Source organism: Chiloscyllium plagiosum, chromosome 44 (assembly GCF_004010195.1).
Source record: "Chiloscyllium plagiosum isolate BGI_BamShark_2017 chromosome 44, ASM401019v2, whole genome shotgun sequence".
Classification (NCBI taxonomy): Eukaryota; Metazoa; Chordata; class Chondrichthyes; order Orectolobiformes; family Hemiscylliidae; genus Chiloscyllium; species Chiloscyllium plagiosum.
The window spans coordinates 3,394,815-3,413,054 of record NC_057753.1 but is presented as its reverse complement, the minus strand read 5'-3'; positions in this window follow the sequence as shown (position 1 = coordinate 3,413,054).

Here is an 18,240-nt window from a genome sequence, read left to right as displayed (position 1 = left end):
GGTGACGGTGCGCTGGGAATACGATAGGTGGAAGGAGGTGAGGGTGATAGGCCAGGAAGAAGATTGCAGGTCAAGAGGGCGGTGCCGAATCCGGGGGTTGGGACTGAGATAAGGTGGGGGGAGGGGAAATGGGAAAGCTGGAGAAATCTACATTCATCCCGTGTGGTTGGAGGGTTCCTAGGCGGAAGATGAGGTGCTCTTCCTCCAGGCGCCATGTGGCCAGGGTCTGGCGATGGAGGAGGCAAAGCACCTGCATGTCCTTAGCGGAGTGGGAGGGGGAGTTAAAGTGTTCAGCCACGGGGCGGTTGGGTTGGTTGGTGCGGGTGTCCTAGAGGTGTTCCCTGAAACGTTCCACAAGTAAGCAGCCTGTCTCACCAATGTAGAGGAGACCACATTGGGTGCAGCGGATACAGTAAATGATGTGTAAGGAGGTGCAGGTGAATTTGTGATGGATATGGATGGATCCCTTGGGGCCTTGGAGGGACCTGAGGGGGAGGTGTGGGCGCAAGTTTTGCATTTCTTGCGGTTGCAGGGGAAGGTGCCAGGAGTGGAGGTTGGGTTGGTGGGAAATGTGGACCTGACGAGGGAGTCGCGGAAGGAATGGTCTCTCTGGAACGCTGATGCGGTGGGGAGGGAAATATATCCCTAGTGGTGGGGTCTGTTTGGAGGTGGCGGAAATGATGAAGGATGATACGATGTATCTGAAGGTTGGTGGGGTGGTAGGTGAGGACCAGTGGGGTTCTGTCCTGGTGGCGATTGGACGGTCGGGGTTCATGGGCGGAGGTGCGGGAAGTGGAGGAGATGCGGTGGAGAGCATCATCGACCATGTCGGAGGGAAAATTGCGGTCTTTGAAGAAGGAGGCCATCTGGGTTGTTCGGTAGTGGTATTGGTCCTCCTGGGAGCAGATGCGGCGGAGGCGAAGGAATTGGGAATATGGGATGCGTTTTTACAGGGGGCAGGATGGGAGGAGGTGTAATCTAGGTAGCTGTGAGATTTGGTCGGTTTGTAGTAAATGTCTGTTTTGAGTCGGTCACCCGAGATAGAAATGGAGAGGTCTAGGAAGGGGAGGGAGGCCACACGACACCTGGAGGAAGAGCGCCTCATTTTCTGCCTAGGAAGCCTTCAACCACACGGGATGAATGTAGAGTTCTCCAGCTTCCTCATTTCCCCTCCCCCCACCTTATCTCAGTCCCAACTCCCGGATTCAGCACCGCCCTCTTTCCTCGGATGCTGACTGACCTGCTGCACTTTTCCAGCACCACACTTTTCAACTCTGGTCTCCAGCATCTGTAGTCCTCACCTTCTCCTAGTAGCAATGCTAACTACGGATAGTCTAACAGCTGCAGAAAGCGAGGTCGTCGAAGAGGGTTTGTCCACTGAATCATTATGTGTGGAAGTCAGACAAATGAAAGGAGGAGTTACCTTAATCGGAGCTTTCTATAGACGCCACAATAGGAACAGAAACATGGAGGGACCAAATTGTGAGGCAGATTTTGGGAAGGTGCAGTAGTAACAGGGTTGTTGTCATGGGTGACTTCAACTTCCCTAATATTGATTGGAACCTCGTTAATGCAAGTAGTTTGGATGGAGCAGGTTTTGTCAGGTGTGACCAGGAAAAATTCCTGGCACAACATGTAGATAAGCCGACTACATGGGACGCAATATTAGATTTGTTGCTTGGCACAGAACATGGTCAGCTGTCATATCTCATGGTGGGATCGCAATTAGGTGATAGTGATTACAACTCACTGACGTTTAGTATAGCCATGGAGAGGGATAGGAACAGAAAGTATGGGAAAGCATTTAATTGGGGGAGACAGAATTACAACATTATTAGACAGGAACTGTGAGACATGAGTTGGGAACAGATATTCTTATGGAAATGCACGGCAGAAATGTGGAACATGTTTCGGGAGTAACTGTTATGAGTGTTCGATCGGTTTGTCCCACTGAGGCAAGGAAGGGATGATACAGTGAAGGAACATTGGATAACAAGCATTCATACCATCCAGTTAAGAGTAAGAGTGAAGCTTATTTAAGATTAAGGGAGCAAGGATCAGACAGGGCTCTAGAGTTTTACAAGATAGCCAGGAATGAACAGAATAATTGACTTAGAAGAGTTAGAAATGAGGCTTCAAAAGGCCTTGGAGGGTATGATTAATTAATACCCCAGTGCATTCTACACTTATGCTAGGAAAAAGAGGATGGCTAGAGTGAGGGTAGGGCTGATCAGGGATAGTGGGGAGAACGTGTGCCTAATTCGGATGAGATAGTGAAGGTCCTTAATGAAACGTTTGCTTCCGTATTCACTACTCAGAGGGACCTTGTGTTTTGTGGCGACAGTGTGTAACATGTTGATAGCCTCGGACATGTTGATATCAAGAAGGAGGATGTTCTGGAAATTTTGATAAACAGAAGCATAGTTGAAACCCCTAGGTCATGCAGGATCTGTCCAATTTCACTACTGGGAGGGAGGGAAAAGATTGCTGCGTCTTTGGCGATGATCTTTACAGCGGAGGACCAGATGTTTGAGGATGTCAAATGTGATTCACTTGTTCAGGAAAGGACATCGGGATAATCCTGGGAATCACAGACCAAACATTGGTCTTACGTTGGTGGTGAGTATATTATTGGAAAGGATTCTGAAAGACAGACTTTATCATAATTTGGAAATGCATAGTTTGATTACACACAGTCAGCATTGATTTGTGAGGCGCATGTGATGCCTCAGAGGCCCTATTGATGTTGTAACGAATCATATTGATGAAGGTAGAAGAATGGATGTGGCGTACATGGATAATAGCAAGGAGTTTGATAAGTTTCCCCATGGTAGGCTCACTCAAAAAATGGGATGCAAGGACGTTTGGCTGTGTGAATAAAGAAATGGTTGGCTCAGAAAAGACAGAGGGCGATCGAAAATGCAAATTATTCAGCCTCAAGCACGGTGACCAATAGTGTTCCGCAGGCATCTGTTCTGGGACATGAGCTTTTCGTGATTTTTATAAATGACTTGGATGAGAAAGTGTAAGTGTAAGTCAGTAAGTTTCCATGACATGTAGCTTGGTGAAGTTGTGGATCGTGTTGGTCGCGAAGTGTCCAATGAATTTCAACAGTGGAAAAGTGTAAAGTAAGTCATTTGGAATGTCAAATTTGAATGCTGCAGATTAAAGGAATCTCGGCAGTTTGGAGGAACAGATAGATTTTGAGGTCCACGTACATAGATCCCACAAAGTGATGGTGTTGGAAAAAAGGCGTACAGTGTGTTGCCTTTAATTAGCAGGGGGATTGATTTTAGGAATCACGAGATTGTTCCGTGGATATATAAAGCCCTAGTTAGACCACACTTGGTATATTATGTTCAGTTCTGGTCGCTTTATTGTGGGAATGGTGTGGAATTTTTTGAGAGTGTGCAGGGAATATTTTGCAGAAAGCTGTCTAGACTGGAGAGCATGTCTTACAAAGAAAGGTTGCAGGAGCTAGGGGCTTTCTCATTGGAGCAAAGAAGGATAGAAAGGTGACTTGAGCGATGTGGACAAGATGATGCGAGGCAAAGATAGAACGGACAGTCAGAGGCTGTTTCCCAGTGCGGAAATGGCTATCAGAAGGGTACACAAATCTAAGGTGATTCGAAGAATGTTAAGGGTAGATATCAGAGGTGTTTTTTTATTTTATTTACACAGAGCTTGGTGGGTGAGTGGAATGCACTGCCAGCTGTGGTAGCAGAGTCCGTTACATTAGGGATATTTAATCGATTCTTGGATAGGCACATGGATGATAGTAAAATGTAACGTATGTCGGTTAGTTTGATCTTAAAGTAGGATGAAAGGTCTACACAACATCGAGGACCGAAGGTTCAGTTCTGTCCTGGACTATTGTATGTTCTGTGTTTTAAAGACAAAGTTGAGTGGTCAGGAATCTCTCACATTGAGCCGTTAGACACACTGTTTACAGGAAATGAAGTGTTGTGTAGTTTAGACTTAATGAAGATGCAATAGCCAAATAAGCAAGCCAAAATGGAGTGTCGCTTTTCTAAGTGCAATTGATCAACTCAATCTTTTAACATCCAGACTATCCAGGAAATCCCAATGTAAGTAAAAAAGATAAGATGCAAGTGCATATTCACGTAAAGAGAGAGTCCCATCATAACATATTAAGGAAATCACATGACCACCTTTCCATAAAATCAGAACCGTATTATGTTAGCGATCAAAGAAATCCGACATTGTGGAAGCAAGCCATTCGGCTCAGTGTGTCCACGCCAACCATCCAAAGAGTCTTCCATCCAGACTCAACCCCCGCACATTATCCCTGTTACCCCACATATGATGAAGCTGAACCACCTAGCGTGCATACAGCCGACAGATTAGCATGGCCAAACCAACGAACCTGCAAATTTCTGGACTGATGGAAGAGACCCACGCAAACACGATGAGAGCAAGCAAACTCTACACAAATATCATCCTGAGGGTAGAATCAAACCTAGTAACTTGACAATAAAAGGCAGCAGTGTTAACCACTGAGACACCGTATTGGTAGGCACCATACGAGGGCTTTTTGGGATGGATTGCTTGAGCTATGAATAAGCTCTTTGGAGTCGAGAAGGTCGAAGGGTACTTCATAGAGACCTGTATGATTTTGATGGGACATGGACAGCTTTGATAGAATGCTGCTGTTCCACTCAGATGAAGATTGCAAACACAGTTTGCACAGTTTTTCGATGGAAGGAAGGATGTGGAGAGGAGAATTGCAGATTCTTTCTTTTCACTCAGAAGGTGGTTCGGTATGGAATACATCACTTGGAATTGCAATTGAGGTGGGTAACCTAACTACCTCATAACAGTTAAGGCTGAGCCATAGTGCTGGAAAACGCGATGATTAGAGATTCGGATTCGATGGACTGAAGGACATCTTATGTACTGAGAGAACGTTTGGTATGTGGGATTAATGATGTTACGATGCAATAGCACCTACTAGCAAAAGGCCCAATTGGTTTTCAAAAAGTACTACAACTATCTTTACCATCGGAAAATTTGGCAAGTTAAGCATGTGACTTGTAAGGTATCCCAACAGAAATGCATATCCTCGCCAGTCTCCCTGAGCTTGGCGAAGACCACTTGAGAGAAGGCAAAAAGCATTGACTCATTGAGGATATAACCTGAAAAGAGGAACTCTGGGTCAACCCACAGAAGAACCCAAAGCAAAGCCAAGTCTCGGCCAAAAAGTTAACATTTTCTTCAGTTTCCAGGCCGGCAGGCTAATGGAGTTGTTTCCTGTATGTAGATACACGACAGCAAAAGAGTACCACTCGTCTAAAATTGACTAAGAGAACTCTTACGCCCGGATCGAGGAAGACGCACCTCCTGGAAAATCCATGGATGGCTTGTTTGGAACAGTTAAATTAAGGATACAACTTCACTCAAGTTTATTATGAGAAGCAGCTGGGTCAGTTATCACTGATTGTAGTATAAAGCTGGATGTGGCGAAATTGAATGACAGAGATTCAAATTAATTGGCTTAGCATTTTTCAATTAGAAAATGGCTCTAATTAAATGCTCAAAAGATGTTCAGGATGATCTAAGCACTACCAAAGGAAATAAAGGCACCTTACATGTTGACTGGGAAGAAATTCTGCAAATCTGTGAGATCCGCTCAGCGCCCCTTGTCTGAAATGAAAAAGTAGACGCAGAAATGAGGAGGGTGTAAAGTGAAGGAATCATAAAACCAGGCCAGCTTGCAAAATGGGCATCACTGTTCGTAACAATTCTGATACCCGGTGGCTTGGTTCACGTTTGTAGGGACTTAAAAGACACAGCAACACACTTTTCACAGATGGTTAAATACTCAATCCTTTGAATACCGGAATTGACTACAAAAAATGGCGGTGGAGTGTCCTTCAAGAAGCTGGATATGCTCCATGCATACCTGCAATTGTAGCTGAATGAGGATTCCGAAAAGTATGCTACAATTAATACCCATGAGGGCTTGTACCTTTAATCAAGAATGCCTTTGCGGGTATCGTCACTTTAAAGCTGACGATGGAAAACATTTTACAAGAACTCTCCCAGGTCACCGCTTATGTGGATATCGTGCTAATAAACTGTAAGACCAATACTGATCACTTAGATAACCTGGATACAGTTCTTAACGTTTCTCCAATACGTTGTAGACTTAGGAGTTAAAAGAAAGTATCTTAAAGGCACCACATGTCACCTACTTGGGCTACAGAGTCAAGAGAACCAGGATATAACAGGTTGGAAAATAAAGTGAGAGCAATTACATGTACCGTGGCTTCCACGCCTCTGGTAGTTAAGGTCTTTCTTGAATTGGTAATGTATTACAGAAACTTCGTACATAACTTCATCCTGGCAAACTTGCATTTGTGATTGCAAAATTTCAGCCTTGGAAATGGTATCAAACAGTACCAGAAGAGATAGGAGAGGCGGTTCTGAACATGCACGTGGACCACAAGAAAGCTGCAAACTCGGAAGTAGGGATAGAGCAAGACATAGTGCAACCTCTCAGAACATGCAGTAAGGTTGTCACAATCCATGGGTTCTCAACCTCCTCATCGCGTTAAAGAAACATCTCAGGAAGAGATGAAAATGGCAGACTCAACACTGTTACCGCCTGAAGGAAATAGATCTCTTCCGAGACACACCAGGCATAAGGATCAGGCTAGAGTCTGGTCCACACGCCAGTATCCAGAGGCTGAGTGAAAGGAACTGGACTTTATGTGGAAATGCGCCAGAGGAGGCGACAAGAAACAGAATGGGCCTACATCTCTGGACTTAGTAATTGGATATGGTAATTGGAACGGGATAGCCAGGCCATAGAATATGAAGTGCCTGACTGGGGCTGTTAACCGGGTCCAATTAGGGAGCCCTGGCTCACATATAAACATCAGGTTCATGACTTATCCTACCTGTCCATCTTCCTTCCCACCTATTCGCTCCACCCTCCCCTCTGACCTATCACCATTACCCCCACCTCCGTCCACCTATCACACTCTCAGCTTCCTTCCCCTTTGCCCCATTCCTTCCCATTTATCTCCCCATCCCTAGGCTCCCAGCATTATTCCTGATCAAGGACGTTTGCGCGAATCATCGATTCTCCAACTCCTCGGATGCTGCCTGACCTTATGAGCTTTTCCAGCGCCACACTCCGGACTCTCATCTTCAGCATCTGCAGCCCTCACTTTCACCTGCTGCATTCAGTAACTAGTACAACGACCTCTTTTCGAGAAAGAAGTCAAAGTGACTAAAGTGGAACAGCCAGAATCAGACAGCTACATTCTTTCATTGAGCTACTTTACTTACTTTCCTCATCTGACTTTAAGGCTACAGACTGAACATAGAATATATATTAAATTGAGTGTCCAGTTTGAATCAAATTTCAAAAAGTAGTTAATCAGTACATCACTCGCCGTTGATTACACTTTGCTGAGGTTTCACTCTGCTGAGGTCAACAATGATGCATTTGCCCACAAGGCATTCTCATTCATGAATGCATAAATCGAAGATAAACCGCCTGTGTTTTCCTGAGCCTGTCGTCAATGAATTGAGAGATTTGGCCGAGGATGGTTGACGTTGCATCCCACAGATAGACAGGAGTCCACAGTTTGAAGCTGCAGTCACCAATTTCCGCGTGTAGTGATGGATAACAGTGCATGGAAAAAATACTCTTGCTGCTTGTCCCACAACCACCGCCCCCCCATCACTGACACCACCACTACCCCTCAACACAGTCAGAGGGAATTCGAGGAACAAATATTCAAAAAGATTTCCGATATGGGTAAGAATAATAAGGTTGTAATAGTGGGTCAAGTTATTATTCCAAACATTGACTGCGAGTACCATTGTATTAAAGGTTTTGATGGGGAAGAATTTGGTAAATGTGTTCCAGAAATTAACTTTATTAATATGCAAGCATTCCGACGGGAGAAGGAGAAAAAAATTGATCTTATCTTCGGTAATCTGGCAGTGCAAGTGGCTGAAGTGATCATGAGGATAGCTGTGAGAAAAGTGACGCTAAATTAGATTTTAAATTGTTATGGAAATGAATAAGCCTTCCATACCAATTAAAAGTCTTAATTGAATAAGGCAAATCTTATGATACAATAATTTACAAAAATAGATTGAATGAGACTGCATGTGGGTCAGGGGACGTCTGATAAATGGGTAGCTTTCGAAAGTGTAAGAATTCAGAGTCATTACGTTCTGGTTCGAGTGAAAGGTGGGATGAGGGAACAATGGATTAATAAAGGTATTATGGCTTCAGTAAGGAATAAAAAAGGTATATCTCAGATCATGCAAGTGGGTTCAAACGAATCACTTGAATAGTATCAACAGCGACTCTGGCTTTTTAATTGGCACTGCTACCTCACAGTACTTAGGGGTGCGTGTTCGCTTCCACCCTTGGGTGACTGTAGCTATGGGGCAAGCATGTGTTCCATTTTTCTACTTGATGGTCCGGCTTCTTTCCACAATCCAAGGACGTGCATGTGTGGTGGCATTGACCATGCTAAATTGTATATGGATGTGGAGCTGTGTTAGCTTGCTAATTGGCGACATCAGTGATTTAATTGTCACCTGACAGAGAATGGTGACAGAGGATGTTTGTTTCAGGCAGAAGGCCTGTTACCATGTGTTCCATGTGGGTCAGTGCTGGATTTGCTTTTGATTGTTATTTAATTAAATGATTTAGATAAGAAGACACAAGTTATGATTAGTTGGTTTGCAGATAACATCAATTTTCTGTATCGTGAACAGTGAGTAAGTTTATGTAAGTTTACATGGAGAACTTGATCTATTGGGTCAATGGGCTGAGGACTGGCAGATGGAGTTTAATTTGGATAAATGGAATGGCTCACACTTTGGCAAAGCAAACAAGCGCAGTCCATATACAATTGTCAGTGTTGTATAACGGAGAGACCCAGGAGATCGGGTGCGTAATTCTTCAAGATTTGCATCACATGTAAACAGGCTGACTAAGAGGGTATTCAACACGCTTGCCTTTATTGGTCAGAACTCTGAGTGTGGGAGTTTGTGCTTCTGCATTATTGTATGAAGTTCTTATCGCCTGTTATAAGAAGGCTGTTATTAAGTTAGAGTGGGTTCAGAAAAAAATTACCAGAATTTTGCCAGGAGTGAAAGGTTTGGAAAGAGGCAGGGACTTATTTTCACTTGTATATGTGAGTTTGAGAGGTGACCTTATAAAATCATGATGTCTATAGATAAGGTGAATCGCAGTGTCTTTCCCCTGGGGTGGGGCATCTCAAAACTATGGGGCATATTTTTAACGTGAGGGGATATAGACTTTTGAAGGTGCATGGATAAATACATTTCCACGGGCAGTGCTGGATGAAGATAGAGATTCAAAAGTAAAAACACACTTCGATGAGTGTGTAAATAAAGAATGTCTGGAGGCATATGACGCAAGCGCAGGCCGGTGGGACTGGTTTAGCTTGGAATTATGGTTGGCATTGACTGGTTTGACCTGAGGGACCGTTTCTGGTCAGCAAAACTCTAAGAATCTATCGGTCCTCATTCTTAAGGAAATATGATCCCTTTATTACTGATTGCACGAGGAAAGACGTTTCTGAACTACAGAATTTTATGCCAGACGTAAATGTCAAGGAAGCTGAACTAGTCCACTGTTATCTCGTCAAAACAACTGAACACAAGGGAAGAAAATTGATTTTTATGAGTTGGTTTGTAACAAGATGCAACGACTGTGAAAGCAGCAGCGGTGGGAATGATCATGGAAAACTTTCAGAATGATTCAAAACAGAAAACTCCTTTAAAAGAGCAGTTGGGAATGTTTAAAAGTTGTTCTAATCTAAACACTGGGCAATGAAATCTGTCGACATGTTCAGGGAAAATTCATCTTGAAATTCTGAAAAACCAGGGCACCCATAAACCGAAGACACTCACCATAATCCTCACACGAACCCTAATGTTAGGAAGATCTGGTTGTACTGTACCTTTCAGAAGTTGAAAAGCGAGCAGAATTACCCGACAGCACCAAGTGTTCTGAGCAAGATATTATGTTACAGGTGGCCCAGCAGCCAGAGTAGCTGTCTGTCGCGAGATGACAAAGCAATTTCAAATTAGGCCAATCAGTTTAGATTGTACTCTGAAAAATTCCAAACTCCAATCAAGTTTGAATTTAGTAAATTGACAGTCTTAAAAGCCAATGATGCAATCCGATGCTCTGGGGGTGTAAGACCAGGGAAAATTGAACAATTGAGAGAGAACTGCCAAAAGACCAACAGATGTATGCTGCTCGTCAGAATTCTCAGAGAGGTATCTGTCCAGCGAAGGAGATTGCACAGAGAAAAGCATCAACACCGACCTGGAGAGCAACTCTGCAAAGGAAGATAAAGATTCGAGCGCTGGCTTGTTTTCAAATTTGAATTTTTCAGTAAACCTTAACGGGGGGGGTTTTATCGGACCAGTGTTATAAAAGGGAAAGTAAAAGATAGGTTAGCAGAAGGATTTGTAAATCGTCGTTAGTTATTTATTCTCTGTTATACTTTAAGAAATAAATTTGTGAATGTTTTACTTTAAATGCATCTTGCCTCTCGAATTATCATAAATTACTGCACGGGATAAACCTTTCCGTGTGTTACTGGTTTAAATTAAGCAGGAGGGTTTACCCCATCTCAAAACACTAAACCCTGCGTTAAATTGTGCAGAGGTACCCAAATGGATTTGAACATATCGCTGCAACAACTGAACCCTGACAGTAGGCTTAAAATCTGCACAGATGTTGTTGTGAAATATTATTGATTGGTCAGTGCAGATACAGAATACAATTGACATGGCTATCCATATCAACACATGACGTTTTTTATCAGTCTCCATGCAATATATATTTCTCTCCACAAATGCTGCCAGACGTGCTGACTTTTTTCCAGTAACTTATGTTTCTTTTTACCAGTTCCAGCATCCACAGTTCATTGTTTTAATTTACTAATGAATTGGAGTGGTGGCGAACATGTTCCAGCCCCATTGTAATAAAGGTAACTAAATGTGAATTGTTATCAGGACAAAGTTTGTGCGAAGATTTGTAGCTCGGGTGCTCGTTGTTGTGGTTCTGTTCGCCGAGCTGGAAGTTTTTGTTGCAAACGTTTCGTCCCCTGGCTAGGCGACATCATCAGTGCCTTGAGAGCCTCCTGCGAAGCGCTTCTTTGATGTCTCCTCCGGGGTTTATAGTGGTCTGTCCCTGTCGCTTCCGGTTGTCAGTTTCAACTGTACGCTGTAGTGGTTGGTATATTGGGTCCAGGTCGATGTGTTTGTTGATGGAGTTTGTGGATGAATGCCATGCCTCTAGGAATTCCCTGGCTGTTCTCTGTCTGGCTTGCCCTATGATAGTCGTGTTGTCCCAGTCGAATTCATGTTGCTTGTTGTCTGCGTGTGTGGCTACTAAGGATAGCTGGTCGTGTCGTTTCATGGCTAGTTGATGTTCATGTATGCAGATTGTTAGCTGTCTTCCTGTTTGTCCTATATAGTGTTTTGTGCAGTCCTTATTGTCAGTTTCAGCTGTCCGCTGTAGTGGTTGGTATATTGGGTCCAGGTCGACGTCTTCTTGCAGTCCTGGTGTACTGCAGTGTGTTGTGGCCCTTTTGAATAGTGTCCTGATGCAGCTTCGTTTGTGTGTGTTGGGGTGGTTACTTTCATAGTTTAGGACTTGGTCTGTGTGTGTGGCTTTCCTGTATACTCCTGTAGTGAATTCTCCGTCTGGTGTTCTCTGTACCATCACGTCTAGAAATGGGAGTTTTCTATCCTTTTCTTCTTCTCTCGTGAATCGGATTCTTGTGAGTGTGGCGTTGATGATCCGGTGTGTTTTTTCTATTTCCGTGTTTTTAATGATTACCAGGACAATGTTATCAGGACAAATGATTGCTGGAGTAGCGAATACATTATCTATTGAGGGATTGCACTTATTTTTGGGTAATGATCTGGCAGGGCAACAGGTAGGGGCTCCCCTGTTATGATTCAATAGTGGGTTCAATGGGACGGATTTAAATACTCTACGAGTTAATGATTCTAATTATTAGAAACATTTATTGCTGGTTATCAATATTATGCATTGATGAATAGATTAAGTGGCACACTCATAGATTGAGAAAGTGTGATGTTGGAAAAGCAGGGCCTGTCAGCCAGCATCCGAGGAGCAAGAGAGTCGATCTTTCAAGCATAAGCTCTTCATCAGTAAACCAGCCGTACTTTTCCAGCACCACACATTTTGACTCTGATCTCCAACATCTGCAGTCCTCACTTTCTCTTACATTAGTATGGTGAGCAATAAGCATATATTTAGCAACAGTTACGTTATGGAGCAAGCCAGGACCCCTCAAATATATTTTAAGAAGGTAGCCAAGACGATTACCTTTGCTGATTTTGAAGGCCGATGTGAAGTGGGCGGTCCAGGTGTGATACAACTGGTCAAACCACTCGGCTTTAAGTGAAACATAATTTGCTTAAACACTGTAGTTGAAACATGAACAAGAGACAGAGGAATTTAGAATAGGTTAGCAATTGGAAAACTACCCAATAGTGCAAATTAACTAATTATTTATTCCAATATAATAATATCCCATAGTCATGTCCCTTGGTAAAAAGGTTAATTCATATACAGATTCTTACAGGCAGGAGGGACCAACACCCAAAGAGATTTCAAAGAAAGACAGTTAGGAATCATTTACTGAAGCTTGAAAACTTCTGGGACTACTACAGCTGGAGAAAACGAGACATTGGGAAAACTGGTTACTCTCCTTCAATTGCTAAACTGCCCAAACAAAAAAACGTAATAACTCAGGTTGGCACCGTAGCCAGTTCGGCACCTCTAACTCTACAACCTCTCCTCAGACAAACCCAGGCCAAAGTAGACTTTTGAAAGTGACAGCTTCATCACAGATAAATATATATAATGCAATGTGTGTGTGTGTATGTATATGCGTGTGTGTATATACAATATATATTACATAAAGCAGTAAACATATAAAAAGCGTTGATGTTTTACAATTATTCAAATATCGCTCCCATTTTATCATTACATCTCATGGTGGAACTCTGCAGAAACGTTTGTGCTTAGAGTAAGCAACAATACAGATCATGTTTTCACAATAAGTTTAAAAGAGACAAAAAGAAATTATGACTGTGTCGTTTCAAGCATTATCAATTTTCGCTTGTTTGTCTTTCTGACAAAAACATTTTCTCAAATGCAATTTGCAAGATAACACTGAAATTTATTCATTCAAGATTATTCCCAAATTTGAAATTGACCACAATTGAGTCATGTTTCCTTTGTGTACGGTCTCTACAGTGCTGTGCCAACACCAGTGTTCTCGAATACGCCAATATTCTCAGCATTGAGATACTGACCACCCTGCATTGTCTACGACAGGCGAGGCACACCGTCTGCGGGAACAACATGAAGACTCCCAAACAGGTGCTCTACCCCCCAGCTTACCAATGGCAGGCGAACTCCCGGTGGAAAGAGGAAGAGCTTCAGTGATACCATCAAATCTTCATTCGCAAAATATGACACTCCTACAGACACCTCAGAATCATTCGCCCAGCACTGTCTGAAATGGAGGAGGGGCAACCAGGAAGGTGACGAGCACCTCAAAACTTGCCACCAGGAGAAAATGGAAGCCAGGTGCAAACAAGGAAAGGAGGACCCTGCCACCCCAATACACGCCCATAATTGCCCATGACCATCACCTGCACTAAGCATAACAGAGACTGCTTTGGCTGCATCGGGCTGGACAGCCACCTCCAGCACCCTGAGATTGGAAGCCTGTCAGCCATGTCTGCAATGGAGCGCCGATGAAGATGACGTTGGGCTGACAGGTTTCCTTCGTTGCCTCGTTGTTCTTCACAACAATTAATATCATTTTTCCTTCCCTGGTACAAATTTAAAACACCTAGAATGTTTCCACTCAGTCTTTTAAATGAAAATTGAACCTGTTTTTTTGTCATTTAAAATTCGCCTGGATTTCCGAATTTCAAGACTGCATTCTTAAACTAACGACTTGTATCAAGTACTTCAATAAATCCCAATTTGAGAAACAATTATATCCAAGCTTGGTGATTTTGAATCGTACTTTTATATTGGACGTTTAATTGAAGTAATCAGTTCGTAATTCCCTTCTTTTCAAAACATTTGTCTTCACAGGATTTCCAACTTTCTAGTTGCGTTCTTGAAAAACTGGACAAAAACTGCAACGAAGCAAAATCCAATGTGGCTCTGGAAGAAGCCCACAGGGCTTAATAATGTCCACACAACACAGAAGGTGTTTGAAAAGATTTAGAACTGCCAGCATGAAGAGTAAACTCTCGTAGTCTCAGAAGGTGCAGAGCTCAAGACGCCAGGTGATGTTATTTCGTAGATATGTGCAATTATTTATGTTTTTAAAAAGACAGACAGACAATCATATTGTCATAGAGATGTACAGCACGGAAACAGACCCTTCGGACCAGCTCGACCATGCCGATTAAATATCCCAACCCAATCTAATCACATCTGCCAGCACCCGGCCCATATCACTCCAAAACCCTTTCTATTCATATATCCAACCAGATGCCTTTTAAATGTTGCAACTGTACTAGCCTCTACCACTTCCCAGGCATCTCATTCCATATATATACCACCCTCTGAGTGACAAAATACCCCTTAGATCTCTTTTATATCTTTCCCTTCTCACCCTAAACCTATGCCCTCTACTTTTGGATTCACCCAACCCAAGGAAATGACTTTGTCTATTTATCCTATCTATGCCCCTCATTATTTTATAAACGTCTATATGTTCACCCCTTAACCTTCGACGCTCCAGGGAAAACAGCGCTAGCCTATTCAACCTCTCCCTATAGCTCAAGTCCTCAAACTCTGGCAACATCCTTGTAAATCTTTTCTGCACCTTTTCGAGATTCACAACATCTTTCGGATAGGAACGAAACAGAATTGCACGCAATATTCCAACAGTGGCCTAACCAATGTCCTGTACAGCCACAACATGACCTCCCAATTCCTGTGCTCAATACTCTGACCAGTGAAGGAAACCATACCAGATGCCTTCTTTACTATCCTGTCTACCTACAGCTCCACTTTCAAGGAGCTATGAACCTGAAATCCAAGGTCTCTTTCTTCAACAAGATTCCCTTGGACCTTACCATTTAGTGTATTAGTCCTGCTAAGATTTTCTTTTCCCAAAATGCAGCACCTCACTTTAATTATCGAAATTAAACTCCATCTGCCACTTCTCAGCCCATCTGATCAAGATCCTGTTGTAATCTTAAGTGACCTTTTTCGCTGACCACTACACCTCCAATTTTGGTGTCATCAACAAATTTACTAATTATATCTCTTGTGCTTACATCCAAATCATTTATGTAAATAATGAAAAGTAGTGGACCCAACACTGGTCCTTGTGGCACTCCACTGGTCACAGGCCTCCAGTCTGAAAAACAACCCTCCACCAATACCCACTGTCTTCGACCTTTGAGGCAGTTCTGTATCCATATGGCAGGTTCTCTCTGTATTCCATGAGAACAATCCTTGCTAACCATTCTCCCATGGGGAACCTTGTCAAACGCCTTACCGAAGTCCACATAGATCACATCTACCGCTCTGCCCTCATCAATCTTCTTTGTTACTTCTTCAAAGAAAACTAAATCAAGTTTGGGAGACATGATTTCCCATGCGTAGAGCCTTGTTTACTACCTCTAATCAGTACATGCCTTTCCAAATATATGTGCATCCAGTTCCTAAGGATACCCTCCAACAAACTGCCCACTAATGACATCAAGCTCACTGGTCTATAGATCCCTGGATTGACCTTACCAACTTTCTTAAACAGTGGCACAATGTTAGCAAACCTCCAGTCTTCCAGCACTTCACCTGTCATTATCAATGATACAAATATCTCAGTAAGAAACCCAGCAATCACTTCCCTAGCTTTCAACAGAGTTCGAGGCTACCACTGATCAGGTCCTGGGGATTTATCCACTTTCATGCATTTCAAGACATCCAGCACTTCCTCCACAGTAATATGGACATTTTTCAAGATGTCATCATCTATTTCCCTACATTCTATCTCTTCCATGTCCTTTTCCACAGTAAATACTGATGCAAAATACTCATTTCGTACCTGCCCCGTCTCCTGCAGCTCCACACAAAGGTCTCCTTGCTGGTCGTTGAGGGGGCCTATACTCTCCCTAGTTAGTCTTTTGTCCTTAATGTATTTGCTAAAACTCTTTGGGTTCTCCTTAACTCTATTTGCCAAAGCTATATTGTGTCCCATTTTTGCCCTCCTGATTTCTCTCTTAAGTATACTCCTACTGCCTTTATACTCTTCTAAGGATTCCTTCGATCTATCCTATCTATACCTGACATATGCTTCCTTCTTTTTCTTAACCAAACCCTCAATTTCTTAATCATTAAGCATTCCCTATACCTACCAGCCTTTCGTTTCACCCGAACAAGAGTGTACTTTCTCTGGACTCTCGTTATCTCATTTCTGAAGGCTTCCCATTTTCCAGCCGTTCCTTTACTGCGACTATTCTGCCTTCAATCAGCTTTTAAAAATTCTTGCCGAATACCATCAAAATTGGCCTTCCTCCACTTTAGAACTTCAACTTTCAGATCTGGTCTATCCTATCCCATCACTATATTAAAACGAATAGAATTATGTTCGCTGACCCCAAAGTGCTCCTCCACTGACAACTCAGTCACCTGCCCCCCTGCCTTATTTCCCAAGAGTAGGTCAAGTTTCTGCACCTTCTCCAGTGGGTACATCCACATACTACTTGTAGCAGTCTCAAATTGGCTTTTTCAGCTTCTCTTCACTTAAAGAAAACCTATTTTCGATCGTTTTGCAAAAATCACCTTCAAAAAGAAGTTTAAGGAACAGTCACCAAACATTACTCAGGCCAAATAAAATCCAAAAAAGAAGCCTGCAGTTGCTGGAAATCAGAAACGAATCTGAAATTGCTGGAAAAGCAATGCAGTTCTGTCAGCTGTAGAGAGAAATCAAAGTTCATGTTTTTGGTCTCGTCACCCTTTCTCAGGACTGATGGTAGGCAGGTAATAATTGGTTGCCTTTTAAAAAAACGATTTCTCAGAAGATATGCGGGGGAAAGCATTTGACATTCCAAGTCCGGAGTTCAAATTGTGTATCTTCCAAAATGTTTTGTCCGCCATTTGAGAATAAGCCAAACCATTCGTTTCACAACATCTTTTTTCAGCAGTTTTTTTTTAAAATAACATTTAAAACTTTGCATCTCCTTGAATCAATGATACTTCCGGTCAATTCTTTGTTTATGTATTGATTTCAGTCAAATGCAAGAGGTGTATTCTTTGTAACTGGCAGAGGAGCTCTCTGTGAATACATTCCCGTTTTCACAGTGGGCTTCGCTATCTTCACTGCTTGGTCTCTTCTCTAACTGTGCCAAGGGGTCCTGTTCTTTTCACCACCCATTTCGGCTTCTGAGTGACATTGCATAGTGGCTTTGTCTCACTGCACAGAGATGGAACAGTGGGGTAAATGAGGTCAGCTACATTCTCAAGGTTACTTGCCTTGTCATCTAAGATACCAGCTCCAGCTGCACTGTTAATTGATTTCTGTCGCCCGTGTAATGATTTTTGCTACATCAGAGAAGTCTATTTCATCATCCATTTCAACATTAAAATTCGATAATGCCGTGTCTCGTTCCCTATTAATGTCCCTCCATTATAATTTTATCAGAATGTGTTGCCCCCTTGTCACGTTCCTCATGAAGACCCAGAGTCCCAGCACCATCCCTAGTCAATGGGATTACTAACTCACCATACATATTCTACCTTCTCCTATATACGATATACGTGTATAGCTTCATGAGCAATAGTTTTTATCAATCTTTGCACCTTTATCGCAATATACTTCGATCATCTGTGTGCTTTTCCTTGGGCACCGTTTCCTTTGGGGCACAATATCACTTTCACACGGTATACACATGTATTCGTTCCCATGGCAGCAATCTCTGTCCTTTCAACCTCAGAATTTATAAGTGCAGCAAACATATCTCACCTATTTATCCTTTGTGTCGGATCGGTACCATCTGATAGCATTCTCCCCAGATATTTCATCAGTGTCACAATTGCATTTGCCTTCCCCACTTCGGTGTCCTCCAAGTAACCAAGTTATCTCTTCCACCAGACGACCCTGAGCTGGTCCCAATAAAGCTAACAGAGCA